General features: G+C 53.0%; 1 protein-coding gene across 1 annotated transcript in view; it reads left to right on the forward strand.

Moving 5' to 3' along the window:
• Positions 1–8534: 8534 nt before the first annotated feature.
• LARGE1 (LARGE xylosyl- and glucuronyltransferase 1) overlaps positions 8535–16688 on the forward strand; it is a 570843-nt gene continuing 562689 nt past the window's right edge. Inside the window, exon 1 of the mRNA XM_062202942.1 lies at positions 8535–8855. The gene's annotated coding sequence lies outside the window, so the exon portion shown is untranslated. The remainder of the gene's footprint in view (positions 8856–16688) is intronic.

A 16688-nucleotide genomic window follows, 5' to 3' on the forward strand; every position in this document is an offset into this window, starting at 1 on the left:
GCTGGCCATTGGAGGGTGAACCAACGGCAAAGGAAGACCTTTCTCTCTGTCTCTCTCTCTCTCACTGTCCACTCTGCCTCTCAAAAAAAAAAAAAATGAAGTCCATGAAGTCCATGAATCCTTGATAATTTAACTCATTACCTTTTTATGTTTTTTTTCATTTTGCTCTACTTACTTGACTGTGAGCCGCTAAAGGAAAGAGAAATTGACTTTGGTTTTATTAAAATTCTTAGTAACAGTATATTAACTGACACACAGTAGGGGTTCAGATAGAATCTGTCAAATAACTCAAGATGTAACTTAGCCTTCTGACCTCTGATCCCTCCAATAAATGCTTTACCTTAGCCAATCACATTGTCTGTTTAACATTTTCACAGTTTCTCCAAGCTTGAACTCCTTCTCTGAACACATGGCCACATCTTAACATATCTTCAAAGTCCAACAAGAACCTCCACCTTCTCGATATCTTCCAGAGGCAAGGGGAACCGCAGCAATCTCTCTCAAAGGTTCACTTAATATGGGAAATCTGTGACTTTCGAACAAGATTGGGTGAAAAACTCAGAAACAGCCCCTCCCTGGCTTCCAGGCATGGTCTTGCCTCCCACGATAGAGATCAATTTAAGGTTTGGGTTTGGGAGCTTTCCTTGGACACAATGACTTGTCCCGTCCATATAGAAGTGATAACCCGAATCCCCTAGTTCAGTGCACTCAAGTCTAAACATACAGAAATCAAAGTTCCAATTGCCAAATGGTGAAAAAGGAGCTGTTACAGGAACTTGAGGTCATCAACTGTTCTCAGATCAGGGTCTTGCCACAATGCACATTTACCAAGGTTCAAGCAAGGGGTTAGAAGTCAGGCCCCAGCTGCCATGACAGAAATAGTGGCAGAAGTCATGGGGCAGGGGTGAGGGTGCATGAAGAACCAAGCAAGCCAGCAAGGTCTCAGGATTTGACTCCAGACTCTGCAGGGAACACGACTAAAGTGCCAGTGAGGGGCATTGGGTGCAGGGTGGGAGCTGGAGTTTGATACTCATGGGGCCTCTACTCACACCAAGGTCTCCACTACATCAAAGCCAACATAACATGCGATTTCCAAGCTCCATTTCACTCCCCGGAGGACAAGGAGCTCCCTATTGTATTGCGATGATGAGCGAGGATGAGAACTGCAGAATCTGAATCCAAATAAGCAATAACCCCACTAAAACTTACACAACAGGCAGGTTTATTGACTCATATAAATGAGGAGTTCAGAGTTAGGGCAAATTTCTGGGTTGGTTTCTTTCCAAGAATAGTGTCCTAGAGCAAGCACTACTAGTTGGAACCCAAGAGCCACTTCTTTGCCATCAAAGAAACACCAAAATGTTTCATCTCCAGAAGGTTGTGCCTGACTAGCCTAAGACAATCACAAAGCGAAATACACTAGCGAAAGAGAAGGCTCCTTCTGTGGGCATTTCTCTTTCTGCTTTGAGAACATGATGTCCGGAGCTATCACAGCCATACCACGGCCATGAGGAAATATGGCAAGTCCATGAGCTGAAGATGGCAGAGCAGTAGACCGGAAAGACCTTGAGTCCTTCATGACAATGCTGAGCTGCTGCACCAAACCTTCACTTAACTACCTTGTGACATCCCATTCTAGAAGATAATGAATATTTGAGGTGAGCTGGGTAATCTGTTCTTTGCAGCTGAAAGGATTTCTAAGTGATAGATTGGGTTTTCTGTCTCCAGGAGCTCTGTCATCCTCAGAGTTCGTTTTATCTTTTGTGGGTGGTGAAAGAGCTGCAGCGGTGCTAAGTTGTGTGTATCTGGGCACCACGTTGTCCAGAGGGTGAAGGATCACATTTAGCAACCAGCATCCCAAAGCTCAGAGACCTGAGATTCGCCTTACAGAACCGGCTTCAGTTGTCTACTCATGCTTGTGTCCATGATAGCAGTCAGGAATATGCAATGCATTGATTAGCTTATGCTAATAGATTAAATTGCTCCTGGAACTGAGAATAGGTCAGGTTGCATATAAAATTGGAATTCTTTTAGCCAATACTCTCAGGGTGTTACTGAAATCTCCTGGGATTACCTCCCCCATTGACGGGCAGCTCCCATTCGCACTGAAGGCTTCATGACTTAAACACCTGCAACCCTACGCTAAGGTTACTAGGAGTTGGTCAGTTTCCAGAAGGAACCCTCACCAAATGAAGGGATCTGATGGACAAATACTCCTCTAGGCTTCCTGACCTATGGGACAGTTCTGAGTAATGTTCCACAACTTCAGTGTCCAGCACAGTAGCTGGTAACCATTGTGATTTCACTAACAAGTACAGTTAAAAACTTCAGTCCCCAGGCTTATCACAAGTCACACGGGACCAGTGGCTACCATATTGGACATTGCAGAGACAGGAGCAGTTCCACTGTATGGAAAGTTCTTTTGGACAGCTCTCTGCTGCCGTCTCTTAGAGAACCCATTGGCCACTAATTAGCTCACCCATTAGTAGTCTTCCTTCCTTCCCCATTTCATTTCCTCGTAGTCTCAGTCTGTGCGTGCTGCCCTAACAAAATATTTGAGATGGGGGTAATTTATAAGCAACAGAAAGTTCTTAGTTTTCTGGGGTGGGGAAGTCCAAGGTCAAGGTACCAGCACGTTCAGGGTCTGGTGAGGGCCTTCTTGATGTATCATCCTATGGCAAAAGGGTGAGTGCTATGCCCTCGTGTGGTGGACATGAACCCCCTCCCTCAACCTTTGATAAAAGCCTTAATCTCATCTAGGGGGTCTCTGTCCTCTTGACTTGCTGTCCTATTGGAGATTGTTTCAACATGTCAATTTCGGGGAACAAACAAATCATACCACTCCACTTTCTGGAATCAGTTCCCAGGTAACCTTCTAGTCTCAAATCCTTGCCTCAGGGCTTGCCTTCTTAGGAATCCTGACACCACACTCTTAGAAGCATGGAAGGATGTTGTCCAGAACCAACAAACGTCTTTCACATCCTTGGCTCATGGACAGAAGCTTGGTAGAGAAGCAGAACCCAGGTCCCCAGCCCAGAACTACCTACTGAATCAGTATCAGCATTTTAACAAGATTCCCTGGTGATGTGTTTGCGCATGAGATGTCTTGCTCTTCAGTTCTCTTAAATGGGGTGGGGGTGGGGGGTGGAACAGAAATTGATAAAATATACCTATATAACTACAACTGCCCTTAGGGCTTCTTGTTTAAGATCTCCAAAAATATATATACCATATCATCAGGTCTTTGGTGCCTTTACCAATACGTGATATTTTTTTTTTCTTTTTTCATTTTTGTCTCGAGGGTCTTCCTAGACTGAGCACCCCCCCTCCCCCCTTCACAGAGGAGAAACTCTTACCCTGTTGGCCTCTTCAGCTCTGATGTTTCTTTTCTGTCTCCAGAGGCGCTGTGGCTCCCTGATTCAGCATTTTATCATCAGGTGACCAGGGAGCCAGCTCTACACCTGAGGAGGCTTTACTCTGATGGACTTGCACAGCCGGTGAGTGAATAAGCCATCTCTCCTGGAGACAATGGATTCTCCATTTAGAGCCCAGTTTGTTCTAATTAGCTGGCTCTGAGGTTTGCAGTGGCAAATCTTCCGGAAGTTAATAATGCTATTTTGAGAATACCTGCATCTTGCCTGCTTAATGAACATGAAGAGGGAACATAAAATATTTTTCATCCTACAAAGAAAGACTTTATTCCCATTCCCTGTCTCATGTCTCAATTCTGGACTTGCTGTTTTTAGTTAAATTATGTTCCCATCACACTCCCATTAGAGTTCATTTGGTGGCTTTTGCAATGTGCTTTCATTCTTCAGCTGGCGAGTGGCTTCTTCCTCTGCTTAGCCTTCATGGAGGCATTTTATTGGCCTAAATGACAGTGGAATGTTTCATGTCTGGTGCTTAGATTTCCACTTGAGAAGTATGGGCATGGAATGTCTTCTGCAGGTAACCCCTCAGCACTGGCTGAAGGGACAGTGAGACTTCTCTACACCTGTGCCATCTGAGTGCCGTCTGATTCCTGACCCTCATAAAGGACATCTTAACCTTACCTACTGGAAAGATGGGGGAAGCATACTACATGACTGCTAAGGATTTGGAGACCCTAAAAACATGATTGTCAGATATTGAAGCCTACCCCCCCCAAAAAAAAATTGAGGGCGGATTTCTGTAGGATCAGATCTGATATTTAGTGGTTTTGACAAACGAAACATTTCTTGTTATGATACCATGTTTCCATGCTGGCTGGTAAGGAGCCCCTGCAGTACTTATTCCCACTCTATCCTTTCTCACCAGCCCAGCTGCCACTGCCCTGCCTCCAGGAGCCACCCCTTCACTGTTTCACTGGAGCCCAGCACTGAAGACTTACCCCCTGGCCTAGACTCTGCCCTAATGCTGGTGTTCCCAGAGAGCGCTCTCATCTGCTGGTTCACTCCCCAGGTGCCTGCAATGGCTGGGGCTGACCCAGGTGGGAGCTGGGAGCTAGAAACTCAGTCTACCAGGTGGGACCCAAACTGAAATAGTGAACCATCATCTGCTGCCTCCCAGGGTCTGCATGTTCAGGAAGTTGGAGTCAAGAGCTGGAGCTGGGACTCAAACCCAGGTGTTCCAATGTCACTTTAATGCCTATCCCTTACTTATATTTTAAATACTCTCCCTGCGAGAGGTCTCAATCATCTTGCTCCTTAGCTCTTGAAGAACACACGAAAGATCCAGAGAACACCCACCAAATCTCAGGGAGTGGGCCTCCTTGGGTACAGTAAAATTAATTGGATTGGCCGGCGCTGCGGCTCACTAGGCTAATCTTCCGCCTTGCGGCGCCGGCACACCGGGTTCTAGTCCCGGTCCGGGCGCCGGTTCTGTCCTGGCTGCCCCTCTTCCAGGCCAGCTCTCTGCTATGGCCCGGGAGTGCAGTGGAGGATGGCTCAAGTGCTTGGGCCCTGAACCCCATGGGAGACCAGGAGAAGTACCTGGATCCTGGCTTCGGATCAGCGTGGTGCGCCGGCCACGGCGGCCATTGGAGGGTGAACCAACGGCAAAGGAAGACCTTTCTCTCTGTCTCTCTCTCTCACTGTCCACTCTGCCTGTCAAAAAATAATTAAAAAAAAATTAATTGGATTGACTTTAAGACATCTATCATTGCCATTGTCTTGATGGATACAATGTTGCTTCTTTTGGGTTGTATTTGGGGTGGGGGTAGGAGAGAAAAGAATTGGGAAGCCGAACTCTTGACTACTTCAAAACTGAACGCAGGTCTTTTAAAGCACATAAGTCCGATTCGTCTCAAAGCCACGTTCTTGATTTTAGATTCTAGTTCCACCAGCCACGGAGAACAAGAGATCAGAGAAACAGGTTGAGAGCGTTTTCCTTCTCCCTCTCTGAGATGCTTTTAGGGCCCCCTAGTGGCTGTTTTAAGACCTCGGGTTTCCTAGGATTAGGTCTCCTTGACCCTAATAAAACAGCAGAGCCCTTTCTGAATCTCCTCACTGACAGGTGCAATAGCTGGGTGGAGATAAATAGATAATAGTTGGTTTAGAGGGCTCAATATTTTTTCATTTCTTGGTGCTTAGCGAGAGCTGTGCTGCTGCTTTAGAAATAACAGATATATTACCTTATATATTTCACCCTGCATTCCTCATACTATATTATGTCATCCCTGGAATCCCTTCAAGACATTTATATCTTGGTTTGTGTCAAAAGGCTATAACTCCTAGGGAAGTGCTTCCAACCTTAGGTGTTTCCATAAACCTAAACGGATTGAACTGGGGTGCTCTGGAGCTTCCCAACTTTCCACAGAAATTCCTAAGCGTGGGGCCTGACATGATGCTAGCTGGCCAAGGGTTCAGTCTGACAACCTCTCTGTCTTTGAGAGCTAAATTAAAAATGCAACCCCGAGCTGATGCAGCAAAGCTTTCCCACTGTTAAGGTGCTTACTGACTAATGCAAATAAAATTCGCAAAATCCCCTCATAATGAATTCTATCTTCAGCCTATGCCACTCCCCAGCGTGGCCACTGCTGGCTCCCCCGCCACGGTCCCATCTTCCTAAGATCCAAGCGAGGGAGTGGACCGCGCTCCGGTCACAAGGTTTCCCACATACTTACCTTGTAGTTTCTGATGCTGTTGGATTCTTTTTCCTGTGCCTGTCAATCTCGGGTCCCTCTTTCCTTCCTGTCACGTTACTCGAATTAACATGCTAATGCATTGCACTAAAGCATTTGCTACCGCGAATGAGGGGAAGCAAAGCCCTACACGAAACAAAAAGCGCACATCCTCGCTTTAACTTTACCCGGTTCCGGGGAGGGGGTGGGGAGGGGTGCGGGAGGAGGCAGGGAGTCGGGAGGAAGGAGGTTGGGGCGGCAAAAAAAAAAAAATAAAAATAAATAAATAAAAAATAAAAAAAATAAAAACGATCCCCTTGTTCTTAGCGCGCTCCGGAGCAGAGCCGCGCGCCCCAGGCGGAGCCGAGCGGTCTTCGGGCTAAGCGGCTTGGCGCTCAACTTCGGCTCTGGCATGGTGGCCCGGGTATCAGGTCCGAGTCTGTCACCCCGCGTTCTCCCCTGGCGCGGCGATGGCATCCAGGCCAGATAGGACCTGCTCTGCCCGCAGCGAGCGCGCCCAGACGGCGGGACCCCAGCGCCGCAGCTGAGCCGTCCCGCGCGCGGCTCCCGGCCGCCCGCCTTCTCGGCGCGCTCGCCTCGCCGCGGCCGGCTCGGGACTAGGTAAACGGCGCTCGGGAGCCGGGGCCGGCGGCGGAGGGTGCGCCCCAAGCCCCCTGCGCCCAGCCCGACCCCCGGGGGCGCGGTCGGCGCGCCGCCCCAGCTCGGAGGCCTGGTCTCCGCTGCCCCGGAACTCGGGCGGCCGAGTCCCGCAGCTCGGAGAGCCCCGCGGCCCGCCTGGCTTGGGGACAGGTGGGGACCTTGGTGGGGGTGGGAAAGGGGACCCCAGAAACCCTGGGACCGCGCTGCGGAAAACCCGGGAGCTGGATTGCGCGCCGGAGCCCGTCCCCGAGCCCACTGCGAGCTGCGGGTCCCCGCGCGCCCTGTCCCCGCCGCCGCCTCCTCCCGCGGGTTTCTCCCCAGGCTCTGGAGCCCGGGCCCGGGGCTGGAGGTCCGTTCCGTATGGGGGGTGCTGCGCGCGGGGGTCCTCCGGCCAGGGAGGAAGGCGCGGGACCGCGACCCTGGCGGGGAGGGCGCGTGGTGTGGTTGCGGGGGGCGCAGAAATTCAGTTTGACAGCCCGGGACAGGATTCTGGGAACCGGGAGGACGCTGTCCGAGCCCTTCAGCTGGACTCCCGGCAGCCTCGGACTGCCCCGAACCCTGCCCACCTCCGAGAGGAGCGGCGCCCCGGGCCGGAGGTGGAGGCAGGGAAACTTCCCACTCCCCACGACGGCCGCCTTGCAAGGAGCGGGTGAGCAGGCGTCCCCACGGCGGCAGCTGCGGGCCCAACCCGCTTCCCTTCCCCCCCTCTCCGAGCGCCGCACGCCCAGCCCGAGGCGCCCGGGAGCGGCCGGGGGCGGGAGGAGGGCGGGCAGCGCCGGGCCGGCTACCCGGTCCTCGCGACCCGGCCCGGGCTCCGCGTTCCGGGTGTTGCAGCCGCCTGCGAGCGGGCGAGCTGGGCGGCGTGGGGGCGGGGCCCGGCGGGGGGCGGGGCCGAGGCGGGGCGGGCCCTCGGCCGCGCGGCTGCGGCGCTCGCCATTGGCCGGCCGCGCGGTCACGGGGCCGGGGGCGGGCACCCGGGCGGGCGCCGGCCCCGCCCCCGCTCGCAGCCCGGCCCCGGCTCGCGGTCCCCCCCGGCCGCACAGACATGACACAGACACACAGTCACTGCAGCTGCTGAGAGAGCCCGGCGCGCGGGGCACGCGGCGGCGGGGCCAGCCCGGAGCCCGGAGCCCGGCACCACCCGCCCGCCCCTCCCGCCAGCCCAGCGCCGCGGCCCCCGCCCGGCGGGGCGCGGGAGGCGGGGATCGCGCGCCGGCTCCGGCCAGCGGCGCCCGGCGGCCGGAGGCGGCTGCAGCGGCCGCCCGGCACCGAGCGCCTGGCGCTCCGGAAAGCCGGCTCGGCGCGTCTCGGAGGCGGCGGCTGCCGAGGCCGGCGAGCGCTCGCGGCGCCTGGGGCCGCCCGCCTCGGCTCCCCGCACCCACCGCGCTGCGCTCGGCTCGCTGCGCCTCGGCACCGGTGACCTTCCCGGGGCGCCTCCCCGGCCCCCGCGCCCCCGGCCCCGCGCCCCAGGCCGGGGCGAGGCCCACTCCAGCGCCTCCTTCCCGCGGAGCCGCGGGCGGGCGGGCGGCGCAGGCCCGGGGGGAGGGGGCGCCGCGGCCGCTGCAGCCGCCCCCCCTTCAGGAACCCGGCCGCAACCGCGGCCGCGCTCGGCGCCTGGCCCGGCCGGGCTGCCCCTGCCCCGCCGCCGCTCCGGAGCCCGGGCGCCCGAAGCTGGGGGCGCGGCGGCGCTCGCCTCGCCGGGCCGGCTGCGGGCAGGCCCTGCCCTGAAGGGGCGAAGCGGCGAGGAGCGCGGGAGGTGGAGCTGCTCCCGGGGGGCCGCTCGCCGGAGCCACCCCGAGGCGGACCCCGGCCCCTGCCCATGCGGGGCGCCCCTGGCTCGGGGGAGCCCGTAGGTCGGGGAGCAGCTGCAGGCAGCCGAGCTAGAGGAAGAGGAAGAAGGGACAGTGGTCATCCGGGGCCACCCGGGCCCTCCCTGCGGCGTCTGGAGCCGGGGTCCGCCCCGAAGTCTGCGCGTGGCGCCCGCCCGGACCCGGACCCGGACCCGGAGCCGCAGCTCCTCGTAGGCGCCGCCGCCGCGGCCGCGCCGCCCAGCTCGCGCGCGGTCTCCGTCTGCTCGGCGGCGATCACGGCCGAGGTAAGAGCCTGGGGTGCCGTGGGAGCAGCGCCGGACAAGTTCTCCGAACCTGTTGGCTGGGACTCCTGTGCTCAGGATCCCGGCCGAGGGGGAGGGTGCGCGGGCACATCCGGAGCTGCCCGCGCGAGGAGTCCAGTGGGGGCTGGCGAGTGCGTCCCCGAGTCTCCTACGTCCGCGGGACCGGGGCTCCCCGTTCCTAGGCGCACCGGCTGCTGCCAGGGAGCGAGCCAGACGGAGTTTCCCTGGGAGGAGAAGGGCGCGCACCTTGGCGCGCTCCCGGCCGGCCCCTCGCCCCCGCTAGCTGTGAGCACCTGTGCTTTTGGGGGCCCTGTTGTGACTGGAGAGGCCCGTCTGGGCGGGTGTCACCTGCCTCTCCTGGCGTGGTGCTCTGGAGAACTTTTCTTTGCTCCTTGTTGCGCAGTGGCCGGTTTGGGGGTGAGCAGCCACTGTTTCCAAGTCCCTCTTCAGGATAGAGTGGGTGCTCAGCGGCTGTGTGTGTGTGTGTGAGGGTGGCGGGGAGGGAACCAGCCCCACCAGCGTGTCCCTCCCCTTAGACAAGGCTGCTGGAGTCCAGCCTCCGTGTCCGGATGGACCCAGGCTTCAGAGGGTTGGAGCCACGACTCCGAAGTTTGTGCACCCTGAAGGTGTTTTGTGCCTTGCCTTATTGTCTGCTTTTAAATGTTCCTCCCCAGGAGCCCCAGTTCTTGCCTGTCTGAGATGTATTAGAGCTAGGAGCTTCCCCCGGAACGGTCCCATTTTAAATGGGTCACCTCGAAGAGAGCAGGTTGTCTCCCGCGCGCTGAATCGGTCTCCCCCCACCCCCACCCCGGGTGACCCTGTTTAATGGGGATGGATTTTTCTCGTCCCTGTACTGATGCACCTCGCCTGAGCAGGTTTCTGCTGAATTTCGAATCCGTGAGTTTTGCAACTCAGTCCATTAAAATGATCTCCTGAGGGAGCAGAATAGCTGGCTACATTTTCCGTGAATGTCACAGGAAGTTTTCCAGGGTCTTATGTAAGTGCCCTGAGCGAGCGTGGAGCCTTCTGTTTCCTTCGGGGGGAGTGGGAGGGGGGCTGGGGGGGGGGCTTCTCGCTCCGACACAGCTGGAGGCCCCCAGTATCACTCCATGGAGCGGTCATCTCGTGCATTTCTTTCTTTCTCCCTCTCCTGTCTTCCAGAAGTCGGCTCTGATAGACTTGAGATAAGGAAGCTTCTAAATTAAGGTGGGGAACAAGTAGTGGTTCCTTTTCCCTTGCCCACACATGGGTGTCGTGAATGAATTACTCACCTGTGTGTTGGGTCCTCACTGCAAGAAAAAAAATTAAAACATCCCAAGCGCTTTAAGGTTTCACACATCTCTTAGCCGGCCTTTCTTTTTCAAGAGTGCTTTTACTCCGGTGAAAATTGCTTGAGGAGAACACAACGTTGTCTGAGCCTGGCCCTGTTAATACCAAGCCAGGAAGAAAACGGAGTGGGACAGACAGGAAAAAGTCGTCAGGATGGAGATCTAAGCGGGTTTTCTAGAGAGGTGAGGACAAGATGCAGAGTCGGCCGGTAGGATTGGGAGGTGTTAGAAAGATGGCATCGCTCGGCCCCAGACCGGGGCTGCGGCTGAAGCGTGCCACTCAGCCAAGCGTGCTGGGTTGTGGCTCGCCTTTGTGATGTGAGCTGTTGCAGGTTCTCCTGGCGTTTGCACCGTAACTGCAAGGGCCTTAGGAATGAAAGAGAGCTCCTTGTCTCCCAGCGCTTCCGCCGCTCGGCAAGGTTGTGGAGGTTTGCTCTGCTTCTGGATTCCCGAGCTATGCTTTCCAGTGGATGCATCCTGTGGTGCCTGCGTGGTTCAGTCACCTACAGCGGCAGGGCACTAGGGGGACTAGTTTTCTGTTCCACCGGCGATGCCCAAAACACAAGCACCGTGGTTTATCTTTGGGAATCGTGAAACTACCGTTTGGTACCCAGTATGTGCTTGTGGTAATGTGGATTCCGCGTGCCCAAGTGATCGGCCTGCTCCCCTCTGAAGTGTTCTTTTGACAGTGCTGATCCCGTTGACAGGCAAGTGAAATGCTGAAGAGATCCAGTTAAAATCTCTAGGAGTATAAGGATTCTGCATTTGGAGTGAAAAGGCTCTCCCGTCAACTGTACCCTTTGGACATGAGACCGTGCCAGCTTGCAATTCTCTAGCAGTTTGAAACTGAAACTTCCCCTCTTGGTTTTTGGATTGCACACCCCACGCCGTCCTGGTAAACTCACACTACATCATGAGCTCTCTAGATGCACTCCTATCCGCTCGACAGCATGTACCTCACGTGGACGTGGCACTTGACAGCGGTCACACTTGCATCTCAGATACCCTCTGCGTGGTCAAGTATTACATCATTAGTATCTGGAATTCTTCCTGCAGAATTAGAAGATTCTGTTTCCTACAGAGCAAAGCCTGGTTGCCTAGGCCCATGGTACCCACAATAGCCAAGTCTTGTCAGAGCTGACTGTGGTGAGGGAAGACAGGAAGGCTGAGAGGGACAAGAGACAGCCCGTTTCAGAATACTGTGGTGCACCCTCACACACACACAAGGCAAATGCCACCGAGATTTAGGTCTTAGCTGGGTTCTGAAAGGCCCAGTTCGGCCTGTGGAACTAGACTATGCTCTCCGCACCTACACACCTTTTTACATGTGTTTTTATGCGTCCTTGAACTTCGGGGTCTGGTAGGCCACATTGGTGACCCTTTGCCCATATGTATAGTGTATATTTTGATAGTGTGAGGGGAGTTATTATTGAGGTCCATGGCAAGAATGGTCAGCATAAAGTTTTATTTCTACTCTTAAGGTTTTATAGATTCTCATGGCTAAGCCAAGAGGGTAAGAGATTGGAACAGGAGAATACCATCACTTTTGCCACTGAGCCCACACTCCTAACAAGCTGGTCCTGTGGTCTCGAGGCATGGATGAAGTCTTGCAATTTTGAAGGAAGTCAGATGGCAGAGGTAGAGGGGTACGTTGAGGCAGGAGGCAGGTTCTCCTTAGGGTTCATGAGCAATGTGAAGGTGTCTGTGGCCAGAGTTTCAGAGAAGAGGGAATGTACTGGGCAGAGGGTCTAAGACTCTCAAACACCTGCCATTGACACCCTTTGGGGATGCAGCCACTTCTCAGAATCTGCTGCCGTTGACCAGACTTGGCTTCTCCATGCTGGGTTAATTGGGCATGGAGAAGTTCTTAGCTTTTCCCTGTCCTACTGATGTCTGGAGACAGTGGCCAGTAGAGTAAAATTTCAATTGAATGACTTTTCTTCTGGTGGGACAAATAGTAGTTGGCCATCTATGGCAGGTACCCCACCTGTGCCTAGGTTATAGAGCCTCTGCATTTAGTTTACTGGCTGGTGCCCAGGTGAACACCCAGCTGTTTCCAGCAGCTGTTTACTGCCCTTCTGGTTGTTCCGAGGATGGGTTTGGGCTTGTTAGGAGAATAGCAAGGGGAGTCCCAGGCAGACAGAACTGCATGGGCACCTGAAGGTACGTATTGTGTCTAGCGGGCTCACGGTAGTTAGTGTGGCTGGAGGGTGAGCCATGCTGGCAGAAGGAAGCATGGGGTCAGAAGTCAAATAATTTCATAGGATTCCGTGCTAAGGATTGTGTCCCAGCTGCCTGCTGGATAAGACCCAAGAAGAGTTGATTATCCCACGTCGTTATTAAAAACAGAAAAAGAAATTTTCTGTTTTGTCCATTATCCTTCCACATACAGCATTTTGCCTGTTCTTTAAAAACCTATTAGCAATGCAAATAAAGAAAGGGTCCCTTATCAACCCTAAGCCTGCCCTCTTGTGTACATGAATTACATCTGGGGCTTTCATTATGTGATTATGCAGCAGTGGGAAAAATGACAATGTTACTTGACAAATGATATAGTATGAAAAAAACCCCCTTCTCTGTAAGAACCAATTCCATTTTGTCAGATTTGCTTCTGGGTAGAGTTATGGTCATGTTTAACACTTAAACGAGGTTCTTCTATTATAATCATTTCATTTCTGGCCAAAACTTTCCCCGCTGTTGGAAAAAGAAGGGTTTTGTAATACTGAGAACGGGAGTCTGTGCCCATGTGTGTGCATACTGAGGGCATTTCAGAAAGTAAGTGGGAGGTGACATTAAAAGATTAGTGTATTAGGGCAGTCATCGTGATACAGCGGGTAAGCTGCTGCTTGGGATGCCTGTATTCCATGTCAGGGTGCTGGTTCAAGTCCTGGCTATTGGGCTTCCAGTCCATCTTCTCTCTAAAGTACCTGGGGAGCAGCAGATAATGGCTCTGAGTTCCTGGCTACCCATGAGGGAGACCTGGATGGAGGGCCTGGCTCCTGCCTTCAGCCTGGCCCACTCCACCTGTTGGAGCCATCCTGGGAGTGAACCAGCAGATGGAAGATTCTTTCTCTCTCTCTCTCTCTCTCACTCTCTCACTGTCACTCTGCCTTTCAAATAAATATTTTTTTTTTTTTTGTTAAAGATAACTTTATTTTGGCACAGAAAACTTTTGAAATCCGTGCGTGTAAGAGGTCTTCAGAAAGTATCAGGACTGTGTTTACACCACCATTTGCAATTCCAGCAACCCATGCAGGAGCACTGGTTTGAGTCCTAGCTGTTCCACTTTCAATCCAGCTCCCTGCTAATGTACTTGGGAAAGCACTGGAAAGTGGTCCACGTGCACCTACGTGAGAGACCCAGAAGAAGTTCCTGGCTCCTGGCTTCTACCTGACCCAGCCCTGGCTGTTGTGGCCATTTAGGGAGTGAACCAGTGGATGGAATATCGCTCTCTCTCCCTTTCTGCCTCACGTTGCCTTTCAAATAAACAGATCTTAAATGCATGAATTACAAAATATTCTTTAGAACTTTTGTTTTCATTTAATTTGAAATATATATACACACACAGCATGCAGTTAGAGAGCTTCTTTTTTTCTTTTTTTTTTTGAGAGGCAGAGTAGACAGTGAGAGAGAGAGACAGAAAGGTCTTCCTTTGCCGTTGGTTCACCCTCCAATGGCCGGTGCACCACACTGATCCGAAGGCAGGAGCCAGGTGCTTCTCCTGGTCTCCCATGCTTGTGCAGGGCCCAAGGACTTGGGCCATCCTCCACTGCCTTCCCTGGCCACAGCAGAGAGCTGGACTGGAAGAGGAGCAACTGGGACTAGAACCTGGTGTGCAGGCACTGCAGGCGGAGGATTAGCCTATTGAGCCGTGGCGCCGGCCCAGTTAGAGAGCTTCTATCCACTATTCACTCCCCCAAATACCTGCGACATCCAGGTCTTGGCCAGGTCAAAACCAGAAGCCAGGAAGTCCTTCCAGGTCTCCCAGGTGGGAGACAGGGACCCAGTTACTTGAGCCATCACCTGCTGGGGTGCATCTTCCTAGGGTGCACATTAGTAGGAAGCTGGATTGGAAGCAGAGCTAGGACTTCAACTAGACATTCTAATGTGAGAGTCAGGCATCTCAGGTGACTTCTTAGCTGCTCTGTTAAAAGCCAACCTCTCAATAATTTTTTTTTTTTACTCCAGTAAACTTTTATTTTTTAAAGACATGTATTTTATTTTTAAAAATTCATTGTTTCTTTGAAAGGCACAGGCAGACAATGAGAGAGCTCCCATCTACCAGTCCACTTGCCACATGTTCACAGCACTGGGGCTAAGCCAGATGGAAGCTAGAAGCTAGGAACTCAGTGTGATGTCCCAGATGGGTGACAGGAACCCGAGCACTTGAGCCATCAGCTGCTGCCTCCAAGCTTGTGCCTTTTCAGGAAGCTGGGACTGGGAGCAGCAGACACTCTAACCTAGGTTCTGTGGTATGGGATGCTGCCATATTAAATTACATTTTCCATGAACTTCTGAAATACCCATGTGTGTGTGTGTGTGTGTGTGTGAAAATGTGAAAACTATAAGGGAAGGAAGCAAAGCAACTGTAACATCATGGAGGATATTGGAGAGACTGGAAAAATCGGTTGGCCAGCGCCACGGCTCACGAGGCTAATCCTCCGCCTGCAGTGCCGGCACCCCGGGTTCTAGTCCTGGTCCGGGCGCTGGATTCTGTCCTGGTCGCTTCTCTTCCAGGCCAGTTCTCTGCTGTGGCCTGGGAGTGCAGTGGAGGATGGCCCAAGTCCTTGGGCCTTGCACCCACATGGGAGACCAGGAGAAGCACCTGGCTCCTGGCTTCAGATCAGCATGGTGCACCGGCCGCAGCGGCCATTAGAGGGTGAACCAACGGAAAAGGAAGACCTTTCTCTCTCACTGTCTACTCTGCCTGTCAAAAAAAAAAAAAAAAAAAAAAAAAAAGACTGGAAAAATCGGTTTCAACAGTGATCTCCAGGACCAAGAATACATGGTTTGTAAAAGTGCAGGGCAGGGGGCCAGTGCTGTGGCTCACTAGGTTAATTCTCCACCTGCGGTGCCGGCATCCCATATGGGCGCCGGATTCTAGTCCCAGCTGCTCCTCTTCCAGTCCAGCTCTCTGCTGTGGCCAGGGAAGGCAGTGGAGGATTGCCCAAGTGCTTGGGCCCCTGCACCTGCATGGGAGATCAGGAGGAAGCACCTGGCTCCTGGCTTTGGATTGGCGCAGCACCGGCCGTAGCAGCCATTTGGGGGGTGAACCAATGGAAGGAAGACCTTTCTCTGTCTCTCTTTCTCATTGTCTATAACTCTACCTGTCAAATAATAATATTAAAAAAGAAAATGCATGGTAGGTGGAGTCAGCAGCCTGTGTTTGTGTTTGCCATGGGCATGTTCCCTTTGTATCATCCAGTCTCCTATTGAGTGAAAGACCTGGTTTCTTAAGTACAACCTGGAGATCCTGGGTCCCCTCTTGCGTGCTCCTGTGCTAACTTGCCTGTGAAATTATACTGCTTGACATATCTGAGCTTCAGGCACCGTCTCCTTTACAAAAGTGCATTGTTTGTCTTGTAAGTTGGGATTTAGAGACCCAGGGAGGAAAGGGGGCTTGTGTGAGCTAGTTAATGGCAAAGCTCATACCGCTCCAGGATTGATTGATTTATTTTTAAGCTTTCTTGCTGTGAAATAGAAAGAGCCCTGGCCAGTTCAAAGGTATACTCAAAATGGAAAACACTGCGAGTGTGCAACACTGAGGACAAAACTCACAATGTCTTTGCTATGCACAGCTTCTGCACGATGCAGACTGCACGTGGGGTCCTCTTGTTACAAGGGGTCTTCAGAAAGTTCATGGAAGATGTATATTCGGAGAATAACTATGTATGTCTATGGGGAGGAGGCAAAATAAGCTTGTCCTTTAATTTTACTTGCATGAAGTTTTTGCCTTGCTCTCCTCTATCAGGCTGTTCTCAGTAGGCCGCTGAGCTTGCCTCCTTGCTTCCCAGGCGTTGTGCAGACCTGTTGGACCTGGAATGTTGCACTCCTCCTTGCCTGCTGTTTTTAGATCCAAGTGCTTTGTGATTAAAGAAAAAAAATACTGAAAATTTCAATTGTTGAAAAATTTAGTGGGTGAAAGCTGAGTTGGGCCTTCACGACTTGGCCAAGCCTGGGCTGTACCTCGTAAGGGAGCTGCCCCGTGACTATGAACGGAAGGATCTTTGGAACAAGAATGTAGTAGAGAAATCAGGAAAAATGCAAACCGACTTGTTTGTATGCCTTCCAGCTTGTGGGTTGCTGGGAAGAAGGTTCCTCACTCACCATCGCATGGCTTATGAGAAGGAGATCTGCAGCAAGTGCAAGTGTGAGTAGGCGTTTGGTGACATTGTGATTTCAACACTGAAGTTGAGTGCAGGAGTGCTTCGTATTTTAGGAGACATTGGTATATAAAATCTGGCCTTCCGTTAAAACCAATTAATTT

This window comes from Lepus europaeus, chromosome 10 (genome assembly GCF_033115175.1).
Source record: "Lepus europaeus isolate LE1 chromosome 10, mLepTim1.pri, whole genome shotgun sequence".
Lineage (NCBI taxonomy): Eukaryota > Metazoa > Chordata > Mammalia > Lagomorpha > Leporidae > Lepus > Lepus europaeus.